The 25,142-nt window shown below is 37.4% G+C and overlaps 1 pseudogene; it reads left to right on the plus strand.

Annotated features, from left to right (window-relative positions):
* Nucleotides 1-24,163: 24,163 nt before the first annotated feature.
* Nucleotides 24,164-24,285, plus strand: LOC116889526 (annotated as a pseudogene).
* The last annotated feature ends 857 nt before the right edge of the window (nt 24,286-25,142 follow it).

The following is a 25,142-nucleotide window of genomic DNA, read 5'->3' on the forward strand; positions in this document are numbered from 1 at the left end:
TGCATATTATGTATAGAATAGTAAATCAACATATTATTTAGGTTTTGGCAGGACGCTAGTGAAGTCCTGTATGAACAAGCATTGTTGATAATACGGCCATGCCATGAACTTCAAAGCCTCAGACTCCTGAGAAATTGGCAAGCCCCTCCCAGAATGTAAGGCTGGGAGTGGTGACAAGGTCTTCCTCTGATCCAAGCAAGACTGAAGATTATGTGTGCAAAGTATTTCCACTATAGCTTTCCCACATTGGCTTTTTATGACCTAAGGATGGTTCCCTAAAGAAACTATGTATACAGAAATTAACTCAGTCTACCTCATTGAGTCAACTGTATATCATGAACATGGCTTCCTTGTTCACTTGTTTGTAGTAACCCTCCCTTCCTGCTAACTTCATATAATAAATATTCTGATTCATGTGGCGGTGGTTCTTCCATTAGAGCAAAACATCCCACCCAATTCCATCTTTTCTGTATACACGTGTCTTTCTACCATTTTTTTCATTTCTGACTGCCCTATTTCATTAATGTCTAAACCCAAGCAGAGGGCAGAAGTTCCTTTCTTCAGTCCTCACTCCCTTATTTATTAAATGGCTGAAACCATCCAAAGGGCTGCAGGTCCCTCAGAGATGAACATCTGACAACTAAGGTGGTCAGATGACAGAATGTTTCCAAGAGAATTGTAATGATGAAGGGGAAAGGAGGAATAAAACTAAAAAAAAAGAAAAAGGAAAAACATAAAGGTATACAGGAGGCACATTTTTATTTGTTGGGTATAAAAATATGGTAAGGTAGAATCCACAGTCAAGCAGTTAATGTACAAATACACAGTTATATGTTGGCAAGTAGAATGGAGAGACAGGTAGTTATCTATTAACAAGCAAAACCTAGATATTGGCAGTTTTTAGATTGGTGATTTCAGGAGATTTGGGGATACCATGGAAATGGGATGGAGGAGAAACTGCAGTCTCATCAGTTCCTGGGCTGTGTTCAGGAGCCCTTGGTTTCCAGGGAACGGCCTGAAAAATGTAAGTCCATGGAGAAAAGCACAAATAAGTAAACAAATAAATAGAGAAAATTTGGGGGATAGCCAAGGAACCCAAATATATTCCTGCTTCTGCTTCTGGGTTAGTGGCTTTCATGTCACATTCTGCAGAACAACAAGCAGCACACAGGTGAGAGAGACCATGGAAGTGATAGCCACAGGTCCTCAAGCAGATCCTGGATAGGCAGCTCTTCTCAGCTTTCACTGGTTCCCTCCTAAATAACTGGAACAGTACCCATGGTGTGTGTCATGTGGGAGGAGGTATCTATGACCTAAGTGGTGACTGTGACCTAGGCAGCAATTATGACCTACGTAGCATGGTATAAATGGTTGGGATAGCACACTGTTTCAGTGTTACTCTGGCAGGTGTGGTGTGTACAATGTAACCAACAGCATTGGATTGCTAGCTCTAGGACCAATGAAGCACATAGCTAAAGAGAATAATCTTGGTGGTTTTGAATATTATCCAGTTTTTGTACCACTTGACTCAAATAAACCACCAACTCTAATTCTAATGTTTCTGGTAATTGTATCCATGTAGGTAAGACTGGTCAGGGGAGAAGCCCTTGGGCCTTTGCTTTTTTACCAATTGGCTTGGTCACATCCTCCCATACCTTATTATACTAAATATTACATCCACTTTGGGGGCATTTCTCTAAACACCTGGTGTCCAATGTGCTCTGTCCAACTATTTGGAAAATGTTACAAGCTTGATATTTAGACAAACTTTGATGACACACCAACTACCATCACATACGTATGACATGTGTTCCTTATAATGAAATAAAATTAAGTTTAGAATGATTTAGATCTACCCCCTGAGTGCTTGCACCCACAATACTGATAGTTTGGATGTAGCCAAATTATGCTGGCACACGCTAGAAAGTGTTTCACTTATTGTCATATTGGTGTCCCCTGCCCATATTTCAAAAACAATTCTTGACCTGCTTTGTGACTTTACTCTCTTTTTTCTTGTCAAACCGTTTCCTTTTGGTTTAGTTAGACATAGTGGTTATTTTGTTAAGATTTTCTGTATTATCCTTACAGTCTGGATTCAAGCATCTCAGCAAATGGCTCCTGAGAAAATGAAGATCCATCAAGAACTCTTTCTTTGTTCTCTTCTCTTCCCTGCTCTTCCTCTCTTCCCTGTCCCTTCTCTCTCCCCCTACCCCTTCTTTCCACATGCTCATGGCTGGCCTTTCCTCTCCTCTCCTCTTCTCTCATTAAACCTCTCCACGTGGAAAAAAAAAAGATCCATCAAGAATACCAAAAAAATAAAAAAAATAAAAAAATAAAAAAAAAATAAGAAGGAAGGAGATGTAGAAAATTAGTGCAAACTTGTGTGCCTATGTGTTGCTGATTGCTATGTCAAAGATTACCAAAACCATAGCCACAGAGGAAATTGGAATTCTTTCTCTTTGTCAAGGAACAGAGGGATAGCAATGCCTTCGTTCAGTGCAAGTGAGCTTTCTCACATGTATACTCACTCCTTGAGATTGTTACACAGACTAGCTATATGCGATAGACAAATCTCCTCATTTAACTGTGTAAAATGAACAAAGTGAGCTTCTGGGATGCTGTGTCTTCTTTGTAAGCAAGCCAAGATCATCAAATCCCAGCTTTTCTGTGTGCACATGTCTGTCATTATTATTTCCATTCACTAGCGACCCCCATTAGGTCAATTCCTAGAGTTGTGCACTGCACTGCAGTTTTTGTTGATACTAATTGCTTTGCACAGTTGATGTAATGAATCTAGTCAATCTCAGACCCTGTTTTTATTGCTAATTCTTTTGGCTTTGTCTCGTAGTTAGGGCATTTAAAACATGGTTACTTGATGTCTCTCAATTATTTCAGAGTACTTCTACTTTGACTTTATTTTTAGTTTTGTCTTTCTTTCAATTATGTGTCAAAAAAAGTCTCAGCAAGAAGGTCTCTCTCCACATTCGCATTTAATTACACGTTTGTCAGTGCTTCCTGGGTATTTTAGGCAGGTGTGATTTGCCCTATTACCTATTGTCTTAGTTTTGTGTCAGAACAAGGTGGGCCCTGTATCCCTGATTCTTGTGAAGGATATTTTGCAGAGAAAACAGATGACATCCACAGTTTGTTTGTATTTTTAATGAATCTTTCATGTTGTAGAGTGAGTGTGTGTGCATGTGCTTATGTATGTGTATGTGTGTGTGTGTGTGTTTGTGTGTCTTTCTGAACCCTTTGGCTGGAGCTTTAATGATTTTTAATTTTTGTTCATTATATATTTTCCATAATTTTTCCCTCTACCAAGTCTTCCCAGAGAACAACTACATACCTACATCCCTACCGACCCAAATTCATATTCTTTTACTCTCTCAAAAAAACATAGAAAAATAAGACCTATGAAGAACCACAAATCCCTAATAACAATGACATAGCTTAAAGCATCTACAAGTATAAAATTGGATTTAAGTGGAGTTAGCATACAATTGCCGAGTAAATACAACACTTAAACATTGTAGCATTCTAAGTAAAGTGCTCATTGCCAAGCAGGGATCAAATCCTGTTGAGTCATTAGTGAATGGGGTCCTGTAGACACCTACTAAAAACAGTTACAGGATATAACCAAGGCTATTGGTTATGTTCAAAAACCTGATAGCAATGCTCTATTGCTGAAGACACACCACTTACATATGTCATTGAATGTGGAGAAATTGAGCTGGTGTCCAGCTAAAAGCTTCACCTGTATTGAAAAGTGTTCATAGTGTTAGGAAGCACTGTCCATGCTACCAGATTAAAAAAGATAATTATCAATCTAACCCAACTAAAATGTTGGTAGCCAGAACAGTGATCTTCCTATCAGGTATAGCACCTGATACAACAGTGGCTCAAACGTCATTGAATCAACAAACCACTTTTCTTTAAATTGCATTTATGGTCTCCTCCCTCCATAAGATGTAACACATACTGCACAATGCTAAAGTGGCAAAAGAACATGAGAATAGATATGTTCTAGGAACTGCAGTAAAACCTACTATTACTCTGTTTAAGGAACATAAAAATAAAATTACTACAAATATCATTGTCATTAGCATTAATCAGAGCATTGTTTAAAGTTCATTGGAGAACTTGCTTCCTGAAGCCACAGTAATTCACACAGAAATACATAGCTGGAATGTAATATGTAGAGAGTGAAAGATTTTGGATTGCTCATCTCTCAATGTAATATATTTATCAAATCCCTCCTCTTGAAAAAACCAGATGGAAGAAAAGGTCGTAAAATTAATAAAACCTGAGGCAAAAAGATGACTTTAAGGAGACACTGTGTTGGTTGGGGATTTAGCTCGGTGGTGCTTGCCTAGGAGGCGCAAAGGCCCTGGGTTCGGTCCCCAGCTCCGAAAAAAAAAAAAAAAAAAAAAAAAAAAAGGAGACACTGTGTTCCAGACAAAATAGGGCTTATGGACACACATGAACTCACAGAGACTGTAATAACATGCAAAAGACCTGTATACACGTTCAAGCCAGAAAATCATTCAGCATGGAGGGGAAGAAGTGGGAACAAAGTTTCACCATTAGCCAATAAGTTATTTAAAACTGATACATGATGGAAAAGAAAATCAATTTTCTTTGATAAAATGACACGATATATATAATCAACCACACTCCAAGGGAAATCACAATGTCAGTAGTTGATCAAAACAAAATAGACTTCATTTATATGTCTATTCTGTATGTAATGGAATTCCTCTGTTGATAGGAATAGAAATAAGACTCTAGAGAATTAAATAATACTTTTAAAACAGGGCACAGAGATAAACAAAGAATTCTCAACTGAAGAATACCAAAAGGCTGAGAAACATCTAAAGAAATGTTGAACATCCTTAGTCATCATGGAAATGCAAATCAAAACAACCATGAGATTCCACCTCACACCAGTCAGAATGGCTAAGATTCAAAAACTCAGGTGACAGTAGATTCTGGTTATGATGTGGAGAAATGGGAACACTCCTCCATTGTTGGTGGGATTGCAAGCTGGTATAACCATTCTGGAAATCAGTCAGGAGGTTCCTCAGAAAATTTGACATAGTACTACCAGAGGACCCAGCTATACCACTCCTGGACATACACCTAAAAGATGCTCCAATATGTAACAAGAACACATGCTCTACTATGTTCACAGCAGCCTTACTTATAATAATCAGAAGCTGGAAAGGACCCAGATGTCCTCCAACAGAGGAATGGTTACAGAAAATGTGTTACGTTTATACAATGGAGTGCTACTCAGCTATTAAAAACAATGACTACATGAAATTATTAGGCAAATGGATGGAACTAGAAAATATCATCCTGAGTTCGGTAACTGAATAACAAAAGAACACATATGGTATGCCCTCACTGATAAGTCGATATTAGCCAAAAGCATGGAATACCTAAGAAAAAAATTCACAGTTCATATGAAGCCCAAGAAGAAAGGCCAACATGTAGAAGATTCACTCCTTCTTAGAAGGAAGAACAAAATATTCACGGGAGGAAATACAGGGAAAAAGAATAGAGTAGGGACTGAAGAAAAGGTCATCCAGAGACTGCCCCTCCTGGGGATCAATCCAATATGCAGTCACCAAACCCAGTCACTATTGTTTGCCAAGAAGTGCTTGCTGACAGGAGCCAGATATGGGTGTCCTCTGAAAAGCTCTGCCAGAGGCCTACTGATAAAGATGAGGATGGTTGCAAGGTAACCATTGGGCTGAACAAGGGGACTTCAAAGGAGGAGTTAGAGAAAAGACTGAAGGAGCTTGAAGGGGTTTGTAACACCATAAGAACAACAACATTATCAACCAACCAGACCCCACCAGAGCTCTCAGGAACTAAACAATCAGCCAATGAATACACATGGAGGGACCCGTGACTCCAACAACATATGTAAGAGATGATGGCATTGTCTGCCACCAATAGGAGGAAAAGCCCTTGATCCTGTAGAGGCTCATTTCCCCATTATAGGTTAATGCCAGGGCATTACGGTTGGAGACAGTAGGTGGAAATGGGAGCAACCTCAAAGAGGCATGTGAAGGGGAGGGGTTATGGGAAAGGGAGGACAGGAGATAACACTTGAAATGTAAATACATATAATATCCAGGAAAAATAAAATTAAGAAAAATAATAAAGGAGGAAAATGAAAAAAAGAAATAAATTTTGAGTAGTGTTCAATTATCTATTCTTCCTATGTTAGAGGGGGTTAGCGTTCTTCGTGTGTGTTTCTTTCCTTTTATTAAGTTATAAAACTTTAAATGTACCCCACAAGAGACACATTGTGCCCCCACTTTCCCCAGTAATGAATGAAACCTTACGAAATTCCTCTATAAAAATACCAGTAGGAAAAATCTAAGTAGAAATCTTTGGTTCTCTGGGGCCCAAAATAATTTTTCCCTGACTTGTTGCAATGAAGGTTTAGTTTTCTAGAATCCTACCTGGGGTATTGTACTCCTCCTAAGGGAATAATACATTCTATATAGACAGCAAGAGTGTGCACTATCAGGCCTCAGAGTATCTACTCTGTCATACTAACCTACTCAAGGTCTTTATGAATTCTGATAAAATGTTTATATGGCAGCATCATCTTCGTCCAGTTTTCTGTTCCTGGTACACAAATATGTGATTCCCACATGTCCAGGGAGACACTTTTATTTTCTCAAGTATATTTTGGTATTCTGCCAAACTCAAGAAACATTATTTCATACATTTTCCATTTTATTTTATAATTCATTCGTTGCTTAATGCTTTTTAAATAAACAGCAAAAGCCAGAAGTCTGGACTTCTTTAAGGAAACATTGGAGCCTGAGTTTACCATAGATGGTAGAGTAATAATAATAGTGAACTGTACAGTTAGAAGATTGTTGCACAAATACAGGGGAAATTATTGTTATTTGTGCAAAAATTGTAGTGTTAGAGGTGATGAAAATTGGACAGATTATACATATATTTTGAAAGTAAAATCAACAGGATACATTCACTGATTGTAGGAAAAGTATGAGAAGGAAACTGTAGTTGGTTATTTTCATAAAATTTTCTTTTGAGCAAGTAGAGGATTGGACTGTTATTTATTTAAATATCTAAGTATATTCAAAGTAGATTTTGGAAAAAGTCTAGAAGGGGCTTTTGCCAAGCATATATTTAAGACATCTCTCAGATACTAAAGTAAGATATATGAGCCTAAGGGTAAAATAATCTTACATTCAAAGATGTCTGGTTGAATGAATACTTTTGGTAGGTAGGAGAGTATGAAAAGTCTTTGAATATTGGGTGAGATGCCCAAGGGAATATACAGACATTAAATCAATTTTAAGGAATGATGACAGAAAATTTCAACACAATTAGGTTAAAGAGTTCAGAAACCAGTAGACAATAGTTACATGTGACAAAAAGAATAAATACGTCTTCAAGTAAGAGAACTTGTGGAGAGAATTTAAAAATTAATGCATGAACTTCATATATCCCAAGTATGTAATTTTGAGTTTTTGATTTTTGCTAGCATAAAATTGAAACAAAATTGCTAGAAACTATATTTTGACTTTTCAGCTCAGATCATTTCTTTGGCTAGTGGTTCACTGTAGGAAAACTTCATAGGGCTGGGTAACATAATCAATCTACTGATGCTAGTCAGTCATGTAATAACATAGTAAACAAATGATTTTTTATAAGATACTATACTTTTACCATTTTAATTAATATAAACTGAGAAAATTTAATATATGATATAGTAAACTCTGATGTTTGTAGTGAAGTCATATTAAATACATTTTTCATTTTTACACTTTCAACTTACTATAGTGTTCATTAAAACAACTATATTTTCAAACAACGTTTCTAGATAAAATACTGCTTTTAGTTTAAGATGATAACTGAGGATTGAACATTGTTCCTGATTAAAGATATGTGGAATCTCCAAGTAGAGTAGTATCTGCATGGCCTTTTCTGCATTCTCTGCTGCACACTTTGTCTCCATAATTTCCCCCTTGAGTATTTTATTTCCCCTTCTAAGAAGGACTGAAGCCTCCATACTTTGGTCTTCCTTCTTCTTGAGCTTCATGTTGTCTGGGAATTGCATCTTGGGTATTCTGATCTTTTTACTTTTTGCATAATATCCACTTATCAATGAGTATATATGTGTGTTTTCTGTGATTATGTTACCTCACTCAGGATGCTATTTTCTACTCCATCCATTTGCCTAAGAATTTCATGAAGTCATTGTTTTTAATAGCTGAGAATTACTCAATTGTAAATATACCACATTTTCTGTATCCATTTCTCTATTGAGGAATATCTGGGTTGTTTCCAGCTTCTGGCTATTATAAATAAGGCTGCTATGAACATAGTGGTGCATGTGTTCTTGTTATATATTGGAGCATCTTTTGGATACATGACCAGGAGTGGTATAGCTAGGTCCTCTGGTAGTACTAAATCCAATTTTCTGAGGAACTGCCAGACTGCTTTCTACTATGATTGTACCAGTTTGCAAACCCACCAACAATAAAAAAATAACCCTCTTTTTCCACATCCTTGCCAGCATCTGCTCTCACTTACTCAACTTTCATATGTTTTCTTTGTTATTATTCTGTTTTAGTAACTATTTTTGTTTCATACATACATTCATGTAAACATATAAATGCAATCTGCCAAGTTTCTTTGGTTTTTCATATATTTTTGGGAGATTGACTCTCATACCTAAGGCTCAGGTACCTCTCTAAAGAGGAAGAAACGAAGCATCCATGAGATTTCAATAATATGGTAGTTTAGACAAGGCTTAACCAATAACAGTGCAAGGTGGCTCTGAGAAAACCCTAAGTAGTCTGTCATGTTCAGATAGTTCCTCAGAGCTCCACTCAAAATGGAGGACTTCATTTTCTTAGCAAGGCTTTCCTCTTTTCAGCCTGATCTGGGAGTCTGACGCACACTCTACCTGGGGAGTATTATAAAATTAGTTTCAAATTTCTGGAACATCTTTACATTCAAATGAAGTATCCCCAGAGCCTTAAACTTCAGCTAATGAAATTTCCCCCTAAGAAAAACCCCTTCCAACTTTCCATGTATTATACAGACCTTGTTGACCCCAGACACATCAAGGGAAGACATGGACTGTGGAACTTGGTTTCACTCCATTCTTCCCCATCTTGTGTACAGCAGAGCCTGGAGACCACAGGAGAAGAAGTGAAAATGGTTGACATGTCAAAACTGATTGATGAAATTTCACAAGGCCTCATCCCTAGATGAAAATACAACACACAAATAACGACTTCTCAGAGTGGGAGAATTAATCCTTCCTAGTGAGGGATGAGGCAACTAAGTTCTTATCCAATAGCAATCTCTTTTTTTTTCAGCCCAAAGTTTGCATTTCTTGTCTAAAAGAAATAAAAGAAAATACTGTCATCCAACCATTAAATCATAGCTTAAAGACCTCAAAGAAAATCTTAAAATATTAAATAATCTATTATTTCTGAAGTAAAGTTGGAACTTGCCCAGATGTTACCATGTTTATAAGTTTCAAATGATCTCAGTAAACTAGTAACTTGTACTATTGTTTTAACATCACTTACTTTTTAGTGACTCTTTCCCACTTTTTCATTTAAAATAGTTTTATGATTAAAATTGCTGTGGTTGGTTCTATTACATGACAAACAAAACTGTCCTGTACCTCGTGTGAAATAAATATTTTATATGGTTTTACTAAAAGCAACGACTCATCTCTCTGGTTACTTAGTTTACAAATTTTGTTATTGTATTTATTTAAACATGACATATTGTGCTCAAAACTTATACCTCAACCATATTTTGTGCTGTTTGCCATTTGCATGCCTTTTACATAACTTGGATAGATTGCATGATATTCATAATAAAAACTTTTAATGCCAAAAAACAAAAATAAAATAGATTAGAAGCTCAAAGAAGGAAAACTTGAAATTTTTTGTTGTCTCTCTATACATTGTTATACATCTCAATAAAATTAATCACAATTATGCTACAGAACGGTATGGACTTTAATACATAGTTATTCATTCTAAAGTGGGTGGGAAAATTTTTACTGCATAAGAAACAAATGAAATAGAAGTTATAATAAAATTGTGCCATATTCTTGTCTTAATTAAACTCCATATGTTAATGATGCAGATAATATTTTCTATATCTTCTTTCTATTTTGGTAAATGCTTCTGGCAAGACACACTTTTTACAGGTGAAAAAACAAAGAGATTCTGTTTTGCTCATTTGTAAATACTCATTAGTTAAAAACATTACTAGATTGTTGGTTGACAGATGTCAAATGCTACAAATAGGTGTGTTTTTAAACATAGTTTTGTTTTAGATAGTTTATTTTGGCTTTATTTATAAACTATTTTAGAGAAAATGTTTTATTTTGTTATATATATTTTGCTGCTGTCATACAACACCTTCCATTCTGATAGATGTAAGCCCTTTTATCATTTCTCCCTAATTTATATTAATTCAAATTATAAGTATATGACAATTTTAATGGTCATATTGTTCAAGTTGTGTTTTTTTTTATTGCATATAACTTCCCCTGTTTTATTTACTTTCCTAAAATGCCTTTTAATTTTGGATTTAAAATACATTTCAATGACATTCAATACTTATTCATTTATTTTCCATTGTAGGTGTCTGGACTATGTTGTACTTCTTCCTTAACACATTTTATAATAACTTTTCCATATATATGTATATGTGTATATATATATATACATATATATATATATGTATATTCCCCTGGATTTTATCAAATAATTAAATTTATTTGAAACTAGTTACTTACATCCATCAAATCTTAGTTCCTAATACAACTATGCACATTGCATTTATTACACTATAAAATTCAAATGTTAAAAATAGACTAAATAATGCTACCTTCTTGTTTTCTTTCTTTGCATTTATATCACTGAAATAATACAACATTGTCACAAATAACTTGGGGAGGATAGAGCTTATTTCAACTTCAACTTTCAGTTATCAGTCCATTGCTAAAAACAGTCAGGGCAGGAATTCAAACATGGAGAGAACCTGGGACCAGGCACTTAGACAGAGGCCATTTCTGAGGGTCGTTCACTGGCTTTATCATCATGAGTTGCTCAAATGCTTAGACTTACAGCACCCAGGACCACTTACCCAGGAGCAATGGTACAACACAGTGAGTTGTACTCTCCCAAATCAATCATCAGTCAAGAAAATATAGTATGGTCCTGCCTACATATATTTCTTAAAGATGTACTTTTTTTTCAGTTGATATTTACTTTCCTCAAATGAACCTAGCTCATATCAAGATATCCTAAAATCTACCCAAAACACCTTTTTTCCCTTATCTTCTAAAAAAAAATCAGTTCACATTTTATAATTATGTGTTTTTTTTATTTTTATAGTATTTTTTCAAAGCATAATTTTAGCATGAAGTAATTTTCAAATTTATCCACTAAAGTAAATTGTATATCCGAATAGTCAAGAGGGTTATGGAAAAGTAGCAATCTATGATATTCATTGTTATATTTCTACATAAATTATTCACAATTTTGGTATCAAATAAAATTTAATGAACAGTAGATCAGAATAATATTGATCCTTAATTCAAGATACATTTGTGAAGTAGGTTTAGGGGCAGGTCTAGAATTAACAGTAAATTAAGATATTCAATTAGCTGGTCTGCCAGGAGTGCTATTACTCATAAGCCCACCGGTGGGATGCCACTTTCTCTCCAATGACTGTCCAAGGAGATACCCAGCAGAAGTGTACAGGACAAGGAAGCTTCAGGGCAGCAAAGTACAGGAATCTTCCAGTCTCTGTCTATGACCAGAGCAGTTGCTATTCCACAGCTATCGGACCCAAAACTTGCCAGCAGAGAGCTGGTCTGCAAGGATTCCTCTCCTTCCTAAGCCCACAGGTGGGATCCCACTTTCACTCTACTGACTGTCCAAAGAGAAACCCATTCCAGACACAGGAGCCACAGGATAGCCTGCAAGAGGACCCTTCTGGTCTCTATCGCCACCCAGAGCTAAGGCTGTACTACAGCCTTCCATAGCCAAAATCTGCCCTGGAAGAGGTGCTCTCCCAAGAGCACTATCACTCCTAAGATCACCAGCTCACAGCCTAAATGCTCGAATTACGCTAGATGCACAGAACACATGAAACTCAAGAAGGATGACCAAAATATGAATGTTTCACTCCTTCTTTAAAAGGGGAATAAGAATACCCTTGGGAGGGAATAGGGAGGCAAAGTTTAGAACAGAGGCAGAAGGAACACCCATTCAGAGCCTGCCCCACATGTGGCCCATACACATACAGCCACCAAACTAGATAAGATGGATGAAGCAAAGAAATGCAGGCTGACAGGAACCGGATGTAGATTTCTCCTGAGAGACACACCCAGAATACAGCAAATACATAGGTGAATGCCATCATTAAACCACTGAACTCAGAATGGAACCCCCGTTGAAGGAATCAGAGAAAGGTCTGAAGAGCTTGAAGGGGCTTGAGACCCCATATGAACAACAATGCCAACCAACCTGGAACCAGAGCTTCCAGGGACTAAGCCACTACCCAAAGACTATACATGGACTGACCCTGGGCTCCAACCTCATAGGTAGCAATGAATAACCTAGTAAGAGCACTGCTGGAAGGGGAAGCCCTTGGTCCTGCCAAGACTGAACCCCCAGTGATCGTGATTTTTGGGGAGAGCGCGGTGATGGGGGTAGCATGGGGAGGGGAACACCCATAGAAAATGGGAGGAGGAGGGGTTAGGAGGATGTTAGCCCAGAAACCGGGAAAGGGAATATCAATCAAAATGTAAATAAGAAATACCCAAGTTAATAAAGATGAAAAAACAAAACAAAAAAAAACCCAAAAAGATAAGGAAGGACGACACTTCATAGGCATCAAAGTAAAGTCTCCCAAAATGAACTCTCAATTTTTAATAACTCTGCCCCAAATGCAAGGGCACCCACACTCATAAAAGAAAGTTTACTAAAGCTTAAAGCATACATTGCATCACACACAATAATAGGCAACTTCAACCTAACACTCATCAAGGGACAGATCATGGAAACACTAACTGAACAGAAACATAGAGAAATTAACAGAATTTATGAAGCAAATAATTTAACAGGTATGTATAAAACAATTCATCCTAATAGAAAGGAATATACCTTCTTCAAAGCACCTCAAGGTACCTCCTCCAAAATTGAACATATGTTTAATATATAATCAGTCACGAAGCAGGCCTCAATAGATACAATGAGATTAAAATAATCCCATGCATCCTATCACATATCAATGGATTAATGCTTGGTTTCAAGAATGACAAAAGCAACAGAATGTCCACATACACATGGAAGGTGAATAATGCTCAACTCATTGATAACTTGGTCAAAGACAAAATAAAAAAGAAATTAAAGACTTTTTAGAATTTAATGAAAATTAAGTCACAACATAACTAAACTTATGGGATACAATGAATTCAGTGCTAAGTGGGAATCTTACAGTTCTAAGTGCCTCCAAAAAGAAATTGGAGAGAGCATACACTAATATCTTGATAGCACACATGAAAGCTGTTGAACAAAAGGAAGCAAATTCACTCAAGAGGAGTAGACTACAGGAAATAATCAAACTCAGACCTGAAATCAACCAAGTAGATTAAAAAAGGACTAGAAAAGAATCAACAAAATAAGGAGCTGGTTCTTTGAAGAAAAGAAAAGATGGATAAACCCTTAAACAGACTAACCAGAGGGCCCAGATACAATATCCAAATTAACAAAATCAGAAATGAAAAGGGAGACATAACAACAGAATCTGAGGAAATTAAAAAAAAAATCAAAGAAACCAACAGATCCTTCTACAAAAGCCTATACTCAACAAAACTATAAAATCTGGATGAAATGGACAATTTTCCAGACAGATACCAGGTACCAAAGTTAAATCAGGATCAGAGAACCCATCTAGACAGTCCCATAACCCCTAAAGAAATAGAAGCATTCATTAACAGTCTCCTAACCAAAAAAAAAAAAAAATCCAGGACAGGATATGTTTAGTGCAGAATTGTATCAGACCTTCAAAGGAGACCTAATACTAATACTCTTTAAACTAATCCACAAAGTAAAAACAGAAGGAACACTACCCAATTTGTTCTATGAAGGCAAAATTATGTTTATACCTAAACCACACAAAGGCCAAACATAGAAAGAGAACTTCAGACCAATTTCCCTCATAAATATTGATGCAAAAATATTCAATAAAATTTCCTTAACCAAATGTAAGAATACATCAAAATGATCATTCACCATGATCAATAAAATTCATTCCAGGGAAGCAAGAATTGTTCCATATATGAAAATCTATCAGTGTAACTCACTATATAAATAAAGTCAAGGAAAACAAACAAACAAACAAACAAACAAAAAACAAACAAACAAAAAAAAAACCAAACCATGATCATCTCATTAGATGCGGAGAAAGCATTTGACAAAATTCAGCACACCTTCATGATGAAAGTCTTGGACTAGATGAAGAATTCAGGTTCTATACCTAAACATAGTAAAAGCAACATACAGCAAAACAGTAGCCAACATCAAACTAAATTGAGAGAAACCTGACGCAATCCCAGTAAAATCAGGGACTAGACAAGGCTACCCACTCTCTCCCTACCTATTCAACATCCTTAGTCATCAGGGAAATACAAATCAAAACAACCCTGAGATTTCATCTCATACCAGTCAGAATGGCTAAAGGCAGATATTCAGGTGACAGTTGATGCTGGCAAGGATGTGGAGAAATAGGAACACTCCTCCATTGTTGGTGGGATGCATGCTGTTGCAACTATTCTAGACAACAGTCTGGAGGATCCTCAGATAATTGGACATAGTACTACCTTGAGGACCCAACTATACCTCTCTTGGGCATATACCCAAAAAATATTCCAGCATTTAACAAGGACACATGGACCACTATGTTCATAGCATCTTTATTTATAATAGCCAGAAGCTGGAAAGAACCCAGATGCCCTTCAACAGAGGAATGGATACAGAAAATATGGGACATTTACATAATGGAGTACTACTCCATTAAAAACAATGACTATATGAAATTCTTTGACAAATGGATGGAACTAGAAAATATCATACTCAGTGAGGTAACCCAGTTCCAAAAAAAAAAAAAAAAGACACAAGGTATGCACTCACTGATAAGTGAATATTAGCCCAAAAGCACAGAATACCTAAGAAAAAATTCACACTTATAAAGCTCAAGAAGTAGGAAGACAAAAATGTGTGTGGATGTTTCATTCCTTTGTGGAAGGGAGAACAAAATATTAATGGGAGTAAATACAGAGACAAAGAGTGGAGCAGGGGCTGAAGGAAATGTCATCCAGAGACTGCCCCACCTAGAGATCCATCCCATATGCAGCCACCAAACTCAGTCACTATTGCTTATGCTAAGAAGTGCTTGCTGACAGGAGCCAGATAGGGAAGGCTCCTGAGAGCCCTCCTGATGCAGATGAGGATGCTTACACCTAACCACTGAACTGAACAAGGGACTCCAATTGAGCATTTATAGGAGAGACTGAAGGAGCTGAAGTGATTTGCAACTACTTAGGAAGAACAATATCAACCAACCACACCTCACCAGAATTCCCAGGGACAAAACCACCAACAAATGAGTACACATGGAAGGACCAATGGCTCCAGCCACATATGTAGCAGAGGATGGCATTGTCCAGCATCAATAGGAAGAAAAGTCCTTGGTTCTGTGAAGGCACATTTCCCCAATGTAAGTGAATTCCATGGCTTTGAGGTGGGTGTGCATGGGTGGTGCAGCATCCTCACAGAAGCAAGGGGAGAGGGAAATGGGTTATGGGAGAGGGGGAAAGGGGATACCATTTGAAATGTAAATATATGATATATTCAAGAATAATAAAATTAAAAAAAGAGATATTTATTTATGTCCAAACTACACTTTGAGATTAATGATATCCAAGAAAAGACACATGTCTACACACAGTTTCTATAGCTACTAAATAAGACTATAGACTGCATTGTCTATTCAAAACCTTAAATTGGGCACTCGAACTGCAGATCCCCTGCAGTGAAGATACCGCCCGAACCTGAAGGGAACCAGGCAAGAGTTCTTTGCACCCAAATCCCGTGGGAGGGAGAGGTAAACCTTCAGAAGGGCAGACATGCCTGGGAAGCCAGAAGAGAGTACACTCTGCCCACATTTCTGACTCCAGAGGAAAACACCTAACACCATCGGAGACACAGGGGTCTGGTGAAAAGGCAGTGCAGGCCCTTCTGGTTGCTGCCCTCACAGAGAGCTCAAAAGGAGCTCCCTATGAGCAACTTGAGCTGTGGGACAACAGGTAAGACCAACTTTTCTGCTCCAAGTGACCTGCCTGGTGGACACAGGACACAGGCCCACAGGAAAAGCTGAAGAGCAGTAGACAGGAAACACTACATGCCTGAAAGCAGAACACACTGTTCCCATAACTGGCTGAAAGAAAACAGGAAAACAGGTTTACAGCACTCCTGACACAAAAGCCTATAGGACGGTCTAGCCACTGTCAGAAATAGAAAAACAAGGTAACACCAGAGACAACCTGATGGCGAGAGGAAAGTGCAGGAAGCCAAGCAACAGAAACCAAGACTACATTGCATCATTGGAGCCCAATTCCACCAAAGCAAACACTGAATATCCAAACACACCAGAAAAGCAAGATCTAGATTTAAAATCACATTTGACCATGATGGTGGAGGACTTCAAGAAAGACATGAAGAACTCCCTAAGAGAAACACAGGAAAACATATATAAACAAGTAGAATCCTATAGAGAGGAATCACAAAAATCCCTGAAAGAATTCCAGGAAAACACAAACAAACAGGTGAAGGAATTAATTAAAAATGGAAATAGAAGCAATAAAGAAAGGACACAGAGAAACAACCCTGGATATAGAAAACGAAAGGAAGAGACAAAAAGCCATCAATACAAGCATCAACAACAAAATACAAGAGATAGAAGAGAGAATCTCAGGAGAAGAAGATTCCATAAAAATCATTGAAACAATGGTCAAAAATAATGTAAAACAGAAAAAGATACTGGTCCAAAACATACAGGAAATCCAGGACTCAATGAGAAGATCAAACCTAAGGATAATAGGTATGGAAGAGAGTGAAGACTCCCAGCTCAAAAGACCAGTAAATATCTTCAACAAAATCATAGAAGAAAACTTCCCTAACCTAAAGAAAGAGATGCCCATAAACATACAAGAAGCCTACAGAACTCCAAATAGATTGGACCAGAAAAGAAACTCCTCCTATCACATAATAGTCAAAACACCAAATGCACAAAATAAAGAAAGAATATTAAAAGCAGTAAGGGAAGAATGTCAAGTAACATATAAAGGCAGACCTATCAGAATTATACCAGACTTCTCAACAGAGACTATGAAAGCCACAAGATCCTGGACAGATGTCATACAGACCCTAAGAGAACACAAATACCAGCCCAGGCTACTATATCCAGAAATTATCTATTACCATAGATAGAGAAACCAAGAGTAAACCAAACAATATCTTTCTACAAATCCAGCCCTACAAAGGAAAACAGGTGGAAAACTCCAACAAAAGGAAGCAAACTATACCCTAGAAAAAGCAAAAAAACTAATCGTCGTGGCAACACAACAAAGAAGAAAAGCACACAAACATAATCTCACATCCAAATATGAATATAAAAGGAAGCAATAATCACTATTCCTTAATATCTCTCAACATCAATGGCCTCAACTCTCCAAAAAAGGACATAGATTAACAAACTGGATACACAATGAGGACCCTGCATTCTGCTGCCTACAGGAAACATACCTCAGAGACAAAGACAGACGCTACCTCAGAGTGAAAGGCTGGAAAACAACTTTCTAAGCAAATGGTTTGAAGAAGCAAGCTGGAGTAGCCATTATATAATCGAATAAATCGATTTTCAACTAAAAGTCATCAAAAAAGATAAGGAAGGGCACTTCGTATTCATCAAAGGAAAAATCCACCAAGATGAACTCTCAATCATAAATATCTATACTCCAAATACAAGGGCACCTACATACGTAAAAGAAACCTTACTAAAGCTCAAAATACACATTGCACCTCACACAATAATAGTAGGAGATTTCAACACCCCACTCTCATCAATGGACAGATCATGGAAATAGAAATTAAACAGAGACATAGACAGACTAAGAGAAGTCATGAACCAAATGGACTTAACAATTATTTATAGAACATTCTATCCTAAAACAAGAGGATATACGTTCTTCACACCACCTCATGTTACTTTCTTCAAAATTGACCATATAATTGGTCATAAAACGGGCCTCAACAGATACAGAAAGATAGAAATAATCCCATGCATCCTATCAGACCACCACCGAATAAAGCTGGTCTTCAATAACAATAAGGGAAGAACACCCACATATACATGGAAGTTGAACAATGCTGTATTCAGTGATAACCTGGTCAAAGAAGAAATAAAGAAAGAAATTAAAGACTTCTTAGAATTTAATGAAAATGAAGGTACAACATACCCAAACTTATGGGACACAATGAAAGCTGTGCTAAGAGGAAAACTTATAGCTCTGAGTGCCTGAAGAAACAGGAGAGAGCATATATCAGCAGCTTGACAGCACACCTAAAAGCTCTAGAACAAAAAGAAGCAAATACACCCAGGAGGAGTAGAAGGCAGGATATAATCAAACTCAGAGCTGAAATCAAGCAAGTAGAAACAAAAAGGAATATACAAAGAATCAACAGAACCAAAAGTTGATTCTTTGAGAAAATCAAAAAGATAGATAAACATTTAGCAAGACTAAGGAGAGGACACAGAGAGTCTGTCCAAATTAACAAAATGAAAATGAAAAGTGAGACATAACTACAGAATCAGAGGAAATTCAAAAAATCATCAGATCTTACTATAAAAGCCTATATTCAACAAAACTTGAAAATCTGGAGGAAATGGACAATTTCCTAGACAAATACCATGTACTGAAGTTAAATTAGAACAGATAAACCAGTTAAAACAACCCCATAACTCCTAAGGAAATAGAAGCAGTCATTAAAGGTCCCCAACCAAAAAAAGAGCCCAGGTCCAGACGGGTTTAGTGCAGAATTCTATCAGACCTTCATAGAAGACCTCATACCAATATTATCCAAACTATTCCACAAAATTGAAACAGATGGAGCACTACCGAATTCCTTCTATGAAGCCACAATTTTTATACCTAAAACCACACAAAGACCCAATAAAGAAAGAGAACTTCAGACCAATTTCCCTTATGAATATCGAACAAAAAATACTCAATAAAATTCTGGCAAACCGAATCGAGAGCACATCAAAACAATCATCCACCATGATCATAGGCTTCATCCCAGGCATGCAGGGATGGTTTTTTTTTTTTTTTTTTAATTTTTTTTTATTAACTTGAGTATTTCTTATATACATTTCAAGTGTTATTCCCTTTCCCGGTTTCCGGGCAAACATCCCCCTCCCCTCCCTTCCTTATGGGTGTTCCTCCCGACCCTCCCCCATTGCCCGCAACAGTCTAGTTCATTGGGGGTTCAGTATTAGCAGGACCCAGGGCCCCTTCCCTGGTGCTCTTACTAGATATTCAGCTATGAGGTCAGAGTCCAGGGTCAGTCCATGTATAGTCTTTAGGTAGTGGCTTAGTCCCGGAAGCTCTGGTGGCTTGGTAATGTTGTAATATACTGGAAAACCATCAACGGATCCATTATATAAACAAACTGAAAGAACAAAACCACATGATCATTTCATTAGATGCTGAGAAAGCATTTGACAAAATTCAAACACCCTTCATGATAAAAGTCCTGGAAAGAATAGGAATTCAAGGCCCATACCTAAACATAGTAAAGCTATATACAGCAAACCAGTTGCTAACCTCAAACTAAATGGAGAGAAACTTGAAGCAATCCCACTAAAATCAGGGACTAGACAAGGCTGCCCACTCTCTCCCTACTTATTCAATATAGTTCTTGGAAGTTCTAGCCAGAGCAATCAGACAACAAAAAGGAGATCAAGGGATACAGATTGAAAAGAAGAAGTCAAAATATCACTATTTGCAGATGACATGATAGTATATTTAAGTGATCCCAAAAGTTCCACCAAAGAACTACTAACCCTGATAAACCCCTTTAGCAAAGTGGCTGGGTGTAAAATTAACTCAAATAAATGAGTAGCCTTCCTGTACACAAAAGAGAAACAAGCCGAGAAAGAAATTAGGGGAACAACACCCTTCATAATAGTCTCAAATAATATAAAATACCTCGGCAAGACTTTAACCAAGCAAGGAAAAGTTCTGTATAATAAGAACTTCAAGCCTCTGAAGAAAGAAATCAAAGAAGACCTCAGAAGATGGAAAGATCTCCCATGCTAATGGATTGGCAGGATTAACATAGTAAAACTGGTCATTTTACTAAAAGTAATCTACAGATTCAATGCAATCCCCATCAAAATACCAATCCAATTCTTCAGAGAATTAGACAGAACAATTTGCAAATTCATCTGGAATAACAAAAAACCCAGGATAGCTAAAACTATCCTCAACAATAAAAGGACTTCTGGGGGAATCACTATCCCTGAACTCAGCAGTATTACAGAGCAATAGTGATAAAAACTGCAAGGTATTGGTACAGAGACAGACAGATAGACCAGTAGAATAGAACTGAAGACCCAGAAATGCACCCACACACTTATGGTCACTTGATTTTTGACAAAGTAGCCAAAACCATCCAATGGAAAAAAAGATAGCATTTTCAGCAAATGGTTCCTGTTCAACTGGAGGTCAGTATGGAGAAGAATGCATATCTATCCATGATTATCATCCTGTACAAAGCTTAAGTCCAAGTGGATCAAGGACCTCCACATCAAACCAGATACACTCAAACGAATAGAAGAAAAAGTAGGGAAGCAACTCTAACACATGGGCACTAGAGAAAAGTTCCTGAACAAAACACCAATGGCTTATGCTCTAAGATCAAGAATAGACAAATGGGATCTCATAAAACTGCAAAGCTTCTGTAAGGCAAAGGACACTGTGGTTAGGACAAAACGGCAACCAACAGATTGGGAAAAGATCTTTCCCAATCCTCCAACAGATAGAGGGCTAATATCCAAAATACAAAGAAGACAAGAAGTTAGACTGCAGGGAGACAAATAACCCTATTAAAAATGGGGTTCAGAGCTAAACAATGAATTCACAGCTGAGGAATGCTGAATGGTGGAGAAACACCTAAAGAAATGTTCAACATCTTTAGGCATAAGGGAAATGCAAATCAAAACATCCTTGAGATTTCACCTCACACCAGTGAGAATGACTAAGATCAAAAACTCAGGTGACTCCTACATTGTTGGTTGGATTTCAGACTGGTACAACCATTCTGGAAATCAGTCTGGAGGTTCCTCAGAAAATTGGACATTGAAGTACCTGAGGACTCAGCTATACTTCTCTTGGGCATAAGATGCCCCAACATATAAAAAAGACACGTGCTCCACTATGTTCATAGCAGCCTTAATTATAATAGCCAGAAGCTGGAAAGAACCCAGATGCCCTTCAACAGAGGAATGGATACAGAAAATGTGGTACATCTACCCAATGGAATATCATTCAGCTATCAAAAACAATGACTTTATGAAATACATAGGCAAATGGATGGAACTGGGAAATATCATCCTGAGTGACGTAACCCAATCACAGAAAAACACACATGGTGTGCAGTCATTGATAAGTGGCTATTAGCCCAAATGCTTGAATTACCCTAGATGCACAGAACACATGAAACTCTAGAAGGATGACCAAAATGCGGATGTTTCACTCCTTCTTTAAAAGGGGAACAAGAATACACTTGGCAGGGAATAGGGAGGCAAAGTTTAGAATAGAGGAAGAAGGAACACCCATTCATATCCAGCCTCACATGTGGCCCATACACATACAGCCACCAAACTAGATAAGATGGATGAAGCAAAGAAGTGCAGGATGACAGGAACCGGATGTAGATCTCTCCTGAGAGACACACCAAGAATACAGCAAATACATAGGCGAAGGCCAGCAGCAAACCACTGAACTGAGAAGAACCTCTGTTGAAGGAATCAGAGAAAAGACTGAAAGAGCTTGAAGGTGCTCGAGACCCCTATGAACAGCAATGCCAACTAACTAGAGCTTCCAGGGACTAAGCCACTACCCAAAGACTATACATGGACTGACCCTGGGCTCCAACCTCATAGTTAGCAATTAATAGCCTAGTAAGAGTTCCAGTGGAAGGGGAAGCCCTTGGTCCTGCTGAGACTGAACAGCTAGTGAACGTGATTGTTGGGGGAGGGTGGTATTGGGGGAGGATGGTGAGGGAAGCCCATATAGAAGGGGGGGAGGGTTAGGGGATGTTGGCCCGAAACCGGAAGGAATAACAATCAAAATGTAAATAAGAAATACTCAAGTTAATAAAGATTAAAAAAACTTTAAATTGTATGAACAATTCCTATAACAGGACAGCTCACCTATTTGAAAACATTTTTAGTTATTAAGTATTTATAGTATGTACGAGTAATATTTGCAGTTTCAACTAGAATATAGAGTATTGAAAAACATTGCTCAGGCAAGTTAGATTTTAAATCAAAACGCTAAAATCTTTATCTGATATTATTTATCAAAATGAAGAATATTTTCAAAATGTTTGTTTACTCACATGTCAACAGCCACACCAGACTGTGGAAAAATTAGGGCCCAGGAGAAACAGAAACTTAATAAATAGGAATAAGTGGCCATAGAAGACAAATAGAGATCATTTCAATAAATGTATGTCCCTCTAGTATTTAGGGCAACTATTGTTACCTCCTTCTATATCCTCTACTGGAGTGACTGACTTCCCATTCCAATGTCCTTGCTGCTCTATTTCTTGTAAAATAAATTATGATTGTATATTAGTGACTTTCCATTTACACAATAAGGGAATGAAAGCAGTTTTACTTAAAAATTTTGAAGACATTGGATGAGTCTCTAGTTTTCTTTTCTCCTGTACTCTGTAGGCTTCTAGAAGCTAACATTGAGGAAAATACTCTGTTTCATATACATTTCAATATTTTCTTTTATTCAGTTGATTTAAGTAGTGGAACCTTTTTCATCTTATTTTCATTTTAATGTTATAACATTTTAAAATGAAGTTCTTATATAGAATTTTTCAGCTATTGGGAATGGCATTCTGCAGACATTAAATTTGGCAAATTAAATCTCATATCAGCTATGAGATATATTCCTCCATTATTTGTTCCGTTATTTTGGTTGAATTTTTATATTAGTATTCTAAGACATTGATCTTTCTCATTTGGTTTATATCTCTAAAGCCTGTAATTTACCTTCTAAGCAAATTCCTCAACTATTTTCTGCAGCTCAAAGGATATTTTCACAATGAGAGAAGTAAATAGAACTCAAATAAGACTATGATCATAAAAGCAGAAGATAATTAGTAAGTCTGAGAGTAACTTTGAAATTTGAACTGTATTCCAATAATTTAAAACTTCAGATAAAACACTTAAATTAAATATGGAGACATTAGCACATGAGATAGAAAATTAATATATTTAACCTTAACATGGAATGTAAACATCTATGTGTATTTTCTACTACACAAGAAAAGAAAAATAAAAAGATTGGGGCATTTGGTTAAACAGCAAGTGCTGTAGGACAGACTGTGAATTTTCATGCAATGCTATATATTGGATTGAAACACACACACACACACACATATGAAGAAATATTAGAAATTAGCATAAAATTACAAACACTTCAGGGATGAAGAATGGAAAGAAACTGGTTCAAAAGAAGTAGGGGGGCCTCGAGAATTGGCTCAATTTGTATGTACTTGTTATTCTTCCAAAAGAATCACCTTTGGTTCCTAGAACCTATATCAAGTGGGTTTTAACTAACTTACCTTTAGTTGCAGGGAATTTATTATCATGTAAGCTGATGGCACAGAAACAGTCATGCAGGCACACATACACATAAAAATAAATGCATCTTAACAAAATATAAAAATTAAACAAACAAACAAAAAAACTCAAGAAAATCATCTTTAGAGACATTCATTGTAGATAAGGCTTCTGTGTCACATGTACATCAGTAGGTGGCAGAGGAGAGAGGCTATGTTTATGCTAGGTGAACTTCTGAATGAATAGTAACTTAACACTCCCTGAAAAAAGAGAGTATGAAATAATTGCCAGTCAGTCACCATTCTGGCCCTTACAGGTTTCCAGGGAAGGGAACAGACAGAGACTAGAAAAAACCCCACCCTGAACAGCATGTTCAATGCAGGTCTGGAAGTGTGGCAGGTGATCCCAACCTAATGCCATACTGCCCAATCATGGGACAGCACTCCTGAGACCACTCCCGAGATGACTCCAGACATTAAGATACCCCCAATGCCACTAAAAGGATTAAATAAGTGGTGGGTAAGTGAAAGAGAAAGAAAAACAGAAGGATGTGTACATAACAAAGAGAAGCAAAACTGTAGAATCCAGTGCAGTGAGGAAGAGCCTGATGTGAGTAGCTAGAGTCCTGACCTCTGCTGCCACCAGGGACCACATCTGGGTTTGTGGCTCTGCACTAGCAGAGTTCTGTTACCACCAAAGGACATGTGGACCTCCTTGGTCTGGTCTGGCATACTACAAACATGTTGACATCTGAGGGCTGTGCAGAACTGGCCACATCCCCTTGCCTGGGCATCATAGTATAGATGGGTCTGGAGATATGAGAGCAGGAGGGGTGACCTTGCCACTAGCCAGATGCAGTGTACAGGCAAGAAGGCCACTGTAGAGGGTTGCTGGTAAGCAGGCCCAACAGGATGTGCATGAGAAAGGGGACTCTGCAACTTCTCTCCCATGAAGTAGTATGGGTGAGAGAGAGATACCATCCTTCCCCTTTTCCCTCTGTGGCAAAGATCACCTGTGGCAGGTGGGTGAGCTGGTCCTTGGGTCATGATAGCGGAACTCTTTCTACCCCTTACCTACTCCAGCTCTTGGAAGAGTAGTCCCTATAGCTCCCTTTA

The sequence above is a fragment of the Rattus rattus genome, chromosome X (genome assembly GCF_011064425.1).
Source record: "Rattus rattus isolate New Zealand chromosome X, Rrattus_CSIRO_v1, whole genome shotgun sequence".
In the NCBI taxonomy this organism is placed as follows: domain Eukaryota; kingdom Metazoa; phylum Chordata; class Mammalia; order Rodentia; family Muridae; genus Rattus; species Rattus rattus.